The 9,399-nt window shown below is 37.5% G+C and overlaps 1 protein-coding gene across 1 annotated transcript in view; it reads left to right on the top strand.

Annotated features, from left to right (window-relative positions):
• The window catches only part of LOC139975245 (transmembrane protein 254-like), a 47,240-nt gene that overhangs the window by 33,463 nt on the left and 4,378 nt on the right, over positions 1–9,399 (top strand). The gene's annotated exons all lie outside the window — the stretch shown is intronic.

Genomic DNA, 9,399 nt, shown 5'->3' with positions numbered 1-9,399 from the left:
ATTATTTTTAATTAGGATTTCACTTAAACGTATCGCAGTCCTAAATCAAATTGGATTTATTCGCAACTAATCTTATCAATTTTACACTGTAGGTCAAGTCAAACGCTTTTCATAGTGTTTACCTACAAAACATGCAACGAAGAAGTGTGTTATCTGTGACGATTGGGGATGTATGAGAAATACAAAAAGTGGTCCTAGTGAAATACATACATACAAACACACACACCTATATATAAACAAATAATATATACATATATATATATATGTTTGTATATATGTATATATATAGCCTATATATATATAGGATATATATAGGCTATATATATATATATATATATCCTATATATATATATATATATATATACATATATACATATATATAATTGATATCGTAATGTGTTTGTAAAATCCAGAACAGTGAAAAATCTTCCAGCCTCCACCGGGATTCTGACCCGGGCCTCCCGCTATATATGCGGACACCCTAACCACAGGCTATGGACGCTGATTGTATGTCCAGAGGTTCGAAACCCGTAAGGAAGGTCGTAATTCCACTGTAGGCGTTTGTCACCTGTATTGAACAATACTAGTTCTGTTTTTGGTGACATATTTTGCCTTACTCTAGAGATCAAACATGATTCTAACCAACTCAAAGTCATCTGTGATTTCTAATGCCGGATCTCGAAAGAGATACTTTGAACAGACTTTTGTTAATGAAATGGAGGTTAACGACAAGGGCAACTGCATAGATAATAATTGAAATCGTAATGAGTTGTAAAATCCAGAACAGTGAAAAAACTTCCAGCCTCCACCTGGAATCGAACCCGGGCCTCTCGCAATAGATGCGGACACCCTAAGCTGTATATATATATATATATATATATATATATATATATATATATATATATATATATATATATATATATATATATATATATATATATATATATATATATATATATATATAAAGGAGATATTTATATATATATATATATATATAGTGCAAAAATATCTCCTTTGGGTTTCCTTTGTAAGACAGTTTAAGATATTGGAATTAAATATATATAGGAAGGTCAATAAATATACACATGGAAAAAAAGCCAACCATCACTGGAAGGGGATTTTAAAGATGTTGCCATGGCAACAAAATACCCGTTAACATTTGTACAATATACGGAATAGGTGAAGGTCCATAGCAGCTTCCTGGTCTAGGTATATCCCTACACTATTGCATTTAGTTTAGTTCCTTTACTGTACTGATGCAATACAATGTATATGTTTCAATGGCCAAGACGGGGTATTTGAAATTTTGACTTTTATAGCTCAAAATTTTCGAATGCCTGATCTCAACATTTTGAACATCTCTTTAAAATTTCGGGATTTTTGTCGAAATTCTATTGGTATGACAGCTGGAGGGGGTGTGCAGAGCCCCCCTCCCCTCCCCCCTCACTTTTTCAAATTGAAAGGGACATTTCCATCTCTGACTCCCCTGTTACTCTATACGTCTATAAGGGCAATGCGTATCTTGTCCACTCTTTTGAAATGTGAAGGGATTCGTACGGCGCGCCATTTATGCCACCGTGTTACGTCATAAGACACCATAAAACCATACCCGGAGGGCGTTGTGGTCAAGTGGTTAAGGCAGTGTACTTGTGATCTTAGGATTGCAGGTTCGAGCCTTGGCCAGATCATTGCGTTGTGTCCTTGGGCAAAGCACTTTATCTCCATTGCCTCTCTTCACCCAGGTGTATAAATGGGGACTTGCGAGGTGACTTGTAAATATAGTTGCGTGCCCCGGTTTGTGGCTGCACCCTATGGGAAGTCCCCCAGGGGACACGTGGCTGTGGTGCACTGTGGTGCCCCAGGAGAGATTGTTTGAATTGTGCACACTTTGGTGTGTAGGTGTGACAAGTTACCAATGACCATGGTTAAGTACAGCGCGGCGAGACTTTATTGTAAGTTGCGCTATAAAAGAACTGAGAATTATTATTATTATTATGCTAACTAATTATGCATGTATGTATATTTCGGAAAATCATGCATACTTTGTTGTTCCCCACAGTATCCCCAGTTCACTCATTATGCGTATGTTCGTTCACTCATTATGTGTTGGTGTTAAGATAGTGTGCCTGTATGTTTATTCATGATGCGAATGATGTAATGTTTATGCATTATGCGTATTTATGTAATGTTTATTCATTTATGCGTAATATGCTACTTCGTTGTATGATGTAAAACCAATGGTACTCATGGTATAGGCTAACTCAACTCCATAGCTACCATAGGTTTAATCATGACTGTTATGCCATGTTGTTCAAGAACAAACAAAGTGTTAGGCTATATGATATCACATGACATGATATTTCAAAAGAAAAGCAACGAGTAAACTACCTTCCTAGCCTTGATAGCTCTAACCGTTCTATTTGCTCCTCTATAGTCAATAAAATGGAAAACTTACGACCACGTATGAAAACTTAACATACAAATTAAAATTATGAACCAAATGTGGTGGCGCTAGACCGATTAATCACAAAGGAAGACCACCACTGCAGCAGATCCACTGAAAAGGCCACTTCAAATATAAACAAAATTTAAAGGAGGAACTGCGGGGTCAAGATTTGTGAAATGTCCAGACCCGCATGAGCAAAATATGACAACCATCATATACAAAATCTATCTCAACACTGAGTGATACGAATGGTTGTACTATGATTAATTTATAACAGGTGAGCAGGAAACAGAGAATAGTTGTTATGAGAAATTGAGCCACCAAATATGAGAGTGTAACAATTGAGTCGTTAGGCCCCTACCCCTCCCCCCCCCCCCTCTACCCCTTTCCTTGCTGTTGATGAGGGTACTTTTATAAACTTTAAAAACAATTATTAATCTAACATTTTTGGGCCTATAATGAAGACCTTGGAGAATGTGAAAATGGAAAAACCTGTTTTGCACACGACGGCTTCCACCAACGTTTCATATCAACCATATTCGGTTTCCATTCACTCTCTACTGGGTTTTCTCTATCAAATTCTCTGAGCTTATAGATAATATCGCACATCAACCAATCATATGTGCCCAATTCTTCTTTAAGTCGAAAAGTTTTGATTGATCCGTGTTTCTTCCATTCAAAGTACTCATTGTAAGCCGTATCGTTCTTATCGAGGTATTTGATATACTTGACTAGCGCCGCCATACTTGAAAATTCGTCTAGATGGATGAAAGAGTGAGGAGGCGCTACACTTTTATAATTTTCTATGGACGTACCGTATACTATTGGAACAGACTGATGCGAAAAGGCATTCAACCAAAACATTTCTGAAATATAATCTTTGCATTGGCTATTTTCTAATGCAAGGTAAAACTTATAAGAACTGAGTAATACGTCACATCCCTTGCGACGTGGGCAAGTTAATGTACCACATGCTTCATACATATCGACCGCTATCAGTTTCTTAAGTTTCTTAACAAAGCAATCCCAATATGTCAATTTGCAATTAGATGACATCCACACTATAAGTCTGGTTTTGTTAGCAGCCCAGTTTCTGTTGTCATTATCCGCTATTTCTGGATCGCTATCCAAATACTTTCCGTAAGGAAATACGATATCAGAATCTCGCTGATACGTCATAGTCCAATTAAATGTTAAGAGAGTTGGGTCGGGTGGTTTCCAGTTGCTACTTTTGTAAGGAGGTTCTTTCCCAAAGTAGATCCATATTTGACGAGGTGGTCTCAGGGATCTGGAAACAATTGAATAAAAAATTAGGCAAGGAGAGCAAAAACGAACAAAAAAGGGAAAATCAATCTCCGGTATGACGGTATTACGGTTTCAGTTAACAATAGAAAACGATGGAGTGGTACGTAAGTTTACAATCGGAGAACCAGTGCAAGATACAAACATACTGCAGGTGCACCTCAGAACACCCAAACGAATCACCGCAACCTCATCGCCACTGGAGTTACTGGAGGAAGGAACTATAATCCCCACCACTAAAGCGGGGGATAGGGGTGAGGAGGGTGGGTTCTTAACACCTCAAATTGCTCCGTAAACAAGTGAAAACATTGAAGTGGGTCGCGGGATTTTTCCAGACGTCGGCAAAATTTATCATCAGTCTTCATATTTTACCGACGTAAATCGTTCCATCAGTTCCATAGTCTAAGGCAGGGTTGTCCAACCTTTTGCAGAGGAGGGCCACATGGAATGATTATGATGAAGGAGGGGGCCGCATGAACCCTACGCTCGATTTTTTGCCCGAAGCCCAAGGCAACAAAATGTGAGCACTGCGCGCGGAGCGCACTGATTTATGTTCCTTCCTGATAAAACAGATGAATAAAGTCCAGCCGCCCCCTCCCCTCCGCTGAGAGTGTCACACAAACTGACCTGTATGCAGTTTCTTTGACCCAGAAGGTTCCAATGATTGATTATATAACTTCAAATTGTTATCAGTAAATCTGCTCACTAAAATTTCGCACCGTAGAGCATCTCTGGCGGGCCGGACGCAACCCTGCGGCGGGCCGGACTGTGGCCCGCGGGCCGTAGGTTGGACAACCCTGGTCTAAGGTATAGCTTTTATGCATTCTAAGCATCAGTTACAAGGGGTTGTGTCTGTTTGGTCGTCACGACTCAGTCCTAATGGAAGATCCATACTGTCGTGGGCTCTACATGAAAACCCATGCATGCAGTCTATCCCAGCGACGTAGCCAAGAATTTGCAAGGGGGTGGGGGCACACTTTGCGATTGATACGGGGGAGGAGTGTAAAGGGAGGAGGTGTCCCGTGTAAATTTTTGAAGGTCCTTAGATGCGATCTGGTGCAATGTTTGCCACTTTCATCATTATTATGTGATATCATATATTATTAGCAGATTTTGTTTCCTGTTTGAATTCTTTTACATGTTCTTTGACATATGTTCCAGAAAGACAAACATATTGCTCTTTTACAATTTTTCTATTAGGATGATTCTTGTTCATTGTCCAATGTCTGGACTTTAGTAATACATTTGACGAACTTAACTGATGGACAATATAAACTTTCATAATTTTTAAGACAGCCAGATGTGCAGTGGCCTAAAAACAAATATCGTTTTCGCAGTGTATTACTATTAGCAGTGTCATAATTATTCAAAGGAAGCGCGAAACACGTACGATCGCCAGCTTAGCTTCATTACATGCTGTTCCGATGCCACAACTTATGACGAAATCCACCGGGATTCGAACCCGGGCCTCCCGCTTTATATGCGGACACCCCAACCACTAGGCCATGGACTATATATATATATATATATATATATATATATATATATATATATATATATATATATATATATATATATATATATATCATGTGTGTGTTTGTGTGCTTCCTGAGTGAAGGTAAAGGCTTGTTCGACAGTCAATGTGCATAAAGCGTAACGGTACTACTATATCATTACTACAAAGGAGTACGTATATAAACTATACTCGCCCGCCTTTAGTGCTGTAAAAATACTGAGATATTATATAAATCGTGTTCACCATTTATCATCAAAAGGACACCAGCAGTGTCTGGTAATAACATAATTCATTGATTGTGAGTCGCAGACATTTACAAATAATGCCTATAAGCAAATGGAAATAATAATAATAGCCAATTTTTTAAAGAAAAAACAAGGGAGTACGGTATTTTTTACCTTTGTAACTGACTCCAATTCCAGTTTGCTTTATGGTAAAGTAGTACAGCGTCCATCTTTTTTAACGTTATATAGCTCATACTGACAATGTAAATAATGGAGCAGTTTTCGGCTCAGGGGCAGAAGTGTTTCCCTGACGGCTGATCCAACCTCAGTTCGCTAGGCTTACACATGATCTGAATACGCTTGACGCAACCGTTGTCGATATAGTTTGGTTCTTTGAAACTCCTCGACATTTGACCAAGAGCTTCATCGGATAAAAGACGAGTGCTATTTCGTCTTGGAATTTCCCGTTGGTCTTTAACGACCGATGAATAGTCGATGGGTAATAGGACGTTATTGAACGAATCCTCGTCATTTTCGGCAAAGCACACGATTTCAATATATACCAAAATAGACAATGTAATCACCAACAGAATAAACTTCAATCGACGTGTACTCCTTCCATCCTGTTTATCAGAAGGTTGTAGGGACGTCATGTTTCCAACCGTCTATAGATGCATATTTCGACGACTGTATATGGTAAGGCGTTTAGCTGTGGCATATTTATACCGTAAATGGCTGAACTGTATCGTAACTGATTGGAATAACGATTTAAAGCTCGAACCATATTCCTCAGACCATTGGCCGTTTGTGTGTTAATTTTATTATTAACAAATCACCATTCACTAGTCGGCCTGTCCTCGGTTCAAAACGCATTGCGATATGCCGATAGCGCCACAACTATACCACACAATAGTTAACTTTTCCCGTTCAGCATAAAACAGAATCATCCAACCGTATCTGTTGATTGCAAATAATATTCTATAATATGAGACTAAGGTCAATACAATAAGCGTACCCCGCACATAGGAGTGTTAGCTCAGTGGTTAACGACGGTGCCTTTCAATCATAAGGTCCCGAGTTCGAGTCACTCTAAGATTAATAATGTATGTCGTCCAGGTTACAGAGTTGTTGACAATTGACAATTCATAATCATGGACGTTAAATATGAATCTAAGAGACTGACTTCGGTCAGCTTGCGGCTTTGATAAGCCAATGATGGCTTCTTCGCGAGTTCCTACTTGCAGGAGGATCTAAAATACATACACATATACATACATACATAAATACACGCATACACACACACATTCATACACATCATTCTGTGCATGCCTTTGTGTATATAGGCCTTTAAAATCTACAGTCAACCGATTGAAGTGAAAACGAAGTCTAAACTTTTATAGTGTTAAAAAAAAGAACAATTTGGTCTTAACCTACATGCCCACTTTGGGTTTTTATTTTTATTTTATTTATTTATTTTTTTTTTGGGGCGGGGGGGGGGGGGGGTTATATGATGTTCAATTGTTAAACAAGTTTGCTAACCTTGTTTTGACAAACTGTGTTACCTGATAATAAATATCAAATACCAAGAAACTGTTCAGAAGAAAAGTTATCACAGATGTTACAATTATAATTATTATTATTATTATTATTATTATGTATGTATGCATGTATGTATGTATGTATGTATGTATGTATGTATGTATGTATGTATGTATGTATGTATGTATGTATGTATGTATGTATGTATGTATGTATGTATGTATGTATGTATGTATGTATGTATGTATGTATGTATGTATGTATGTATGTATGTATGTATGTATGTATGTATGTATGTATGTATGTATGTATGTATGTATGTATGTATGTATGTATGTATGTATGTATGTATGTATGTATGTATGTATGTATGTATGTATGTATGTATGTATGTATGTATGTATGTATGTATGTATGTATGTATGTATGTATGTATGTATGTATGTATGTATGTATGTATGTATGTATGTATGTATGTATGTATGTATGTATGTATGTATGTATGTATGTATGTATGTATGTATGTATGTATGTATGTATGTATGTATGTATGTATGTATGTATGTATGTATGTATGTATGTATGTATGTATGTATGTATGTATGTATGTATGTATGTATGTATGTATGTATGTATGTATGTATGTATGTATGTATGTATGTATGTATGTATGTATGTATGTATGTATGTATGTATGTATGTATGTATGCGTGTATGCGTGTATGCGTGTATGCGTGTATGCATGTATGTATGTATGTATGTATGTATGTATGTATGTATGTATGTATGTATGTATGTATGTATGTATGTATGTATGTATGTATGTATGTATGTATGTATGTATGTATGTATGTATGTATGTATGTATGTATGTATGTATGTATGTATGTATATGTGATCTTCCCGCAAGCAGGAATAATAATAATAAAACCATGATTATTATCATTATCTTTATATAGCACTTATTCTAAAAGTAGGCTGTAAGTGCTTTTCAAATGAAAGAAACTTCAAAACTTAATAAAAGAAAATAACAATGAATTAAATTAAATATAGAAGACAATAGAAATTATAAACGTAAACTATAAACAATTAGAGCAAACTAAAGATGCTGTAAATTCGAAAGTTACAAGAGCAACATAACATTTCGGAAATAAAAGCAAACATATAAAAAACCAAAGGGATGGGGGAGTGGGGGAGTGGGGAATGGGGGAGTGGGGGAGTGGGGGAGTGGGGGTGGGAGAGGGGGTAGAACAAGGTCAGACGAGATCATTAAAAAAATGCCTAAAAACATGAATTCTTTAGACTTAATTGTTTAGAAAAGTTTAGAGTAACACTTAATCAGGTACAGCTATAACATCAATTAACGTATACTCAACTCTTCAAACCGGAACAGCTTCTATTGTTTCTCGGCGGGGGGGGGGTGGTGGTGGGGTGAGGGAGGGGTAAGAATACTACAGGGTGATAGCTCATGTCCTTTGAATGTTTTTTTTTCGAACAGTTCTCATTACTGTTGTCTCGAGTTGATTTAGATACAAGGTTGTAATAACGAAACCGTTTTTTTTTTGGGGGGGTGGGGTTTGTTTTTTGTTTTGTTCAGAAAGCAGTTCACATACGTTTACAAACATCTGCAGTTAGTCAGTTCGGTTTTCTTCGAGACCTAGTGTCAATTCGACATGTAGGTCTCCACCATTTGTTCATATCAACGATTTTTGGTTCTGTTCTTTCCTTCGCGGTAATCTGTCGAGAGAGTTCAGTTATTTGACTTAAAATTTGGCACATTAACCATGGATATTCTGTAAAATCTCGTTCTATGTAAGATTCAACCCTTCCATATGTTTTCCACGCGAGATATTCATTATACGATGTGTCATTGCCATCAAGGTAGGTTACGTATTCGACTAACGCTGAGATATTCGCAAAATCATTCACGTGAATGAAAGATGACGGGGGTGCGAGACGTTCATAATTCTCCCTCGTTGTGCCATAGACTATTGGTACCGTGTTATACATAAAGGAATTCTCCCAGAATTTTTCTGTAATGTAATCTTCACATTCACTGTTTTCCAAAGCAAGATAGAATTTGTAGTTCCAGAGGACATTCTGACAGTCATTATTGCGTGGACACACAATGTCTCCACATGATCCGTACATATCTACGTGCACAGTAGCATTCAACGCCAACACAAAATCTGCTCTCTTCCAGAATGTATTGCGACAGTTCGACGCCATCCAGGCAATAAGCTTGGTTTTATTAGCTGCCCAGTTAATTTTGGGAGGAATTTCGGGTTTCCCCGGAATGTATCTTCCGTACGGGAAAACGATATCAGAATCGTGCCTGTATGTCATAGTGAGATTGTAACCTACGGTGGACC

Source organism: Apostichopus japonicus, chromosome 10 (genome assembly GCF_037975245.1).
Source record: "Apostichopus japonicus isolate 1M-3 chromosome 10, ASM3797524v1, whole genome shotgun sequence".
Classification (NCBI taxonomy): Eukaryota; Metazoa; Echinodermata; class Holothuroidea; order Aspidochirotida; family Stichopodidae; genus Apostichopus; species Apostichopus japonicus.
Note: the sequence above shows the minus strand (reverse complement) of the source record. Positions and strands in the feature narration are given on the sequence as shown.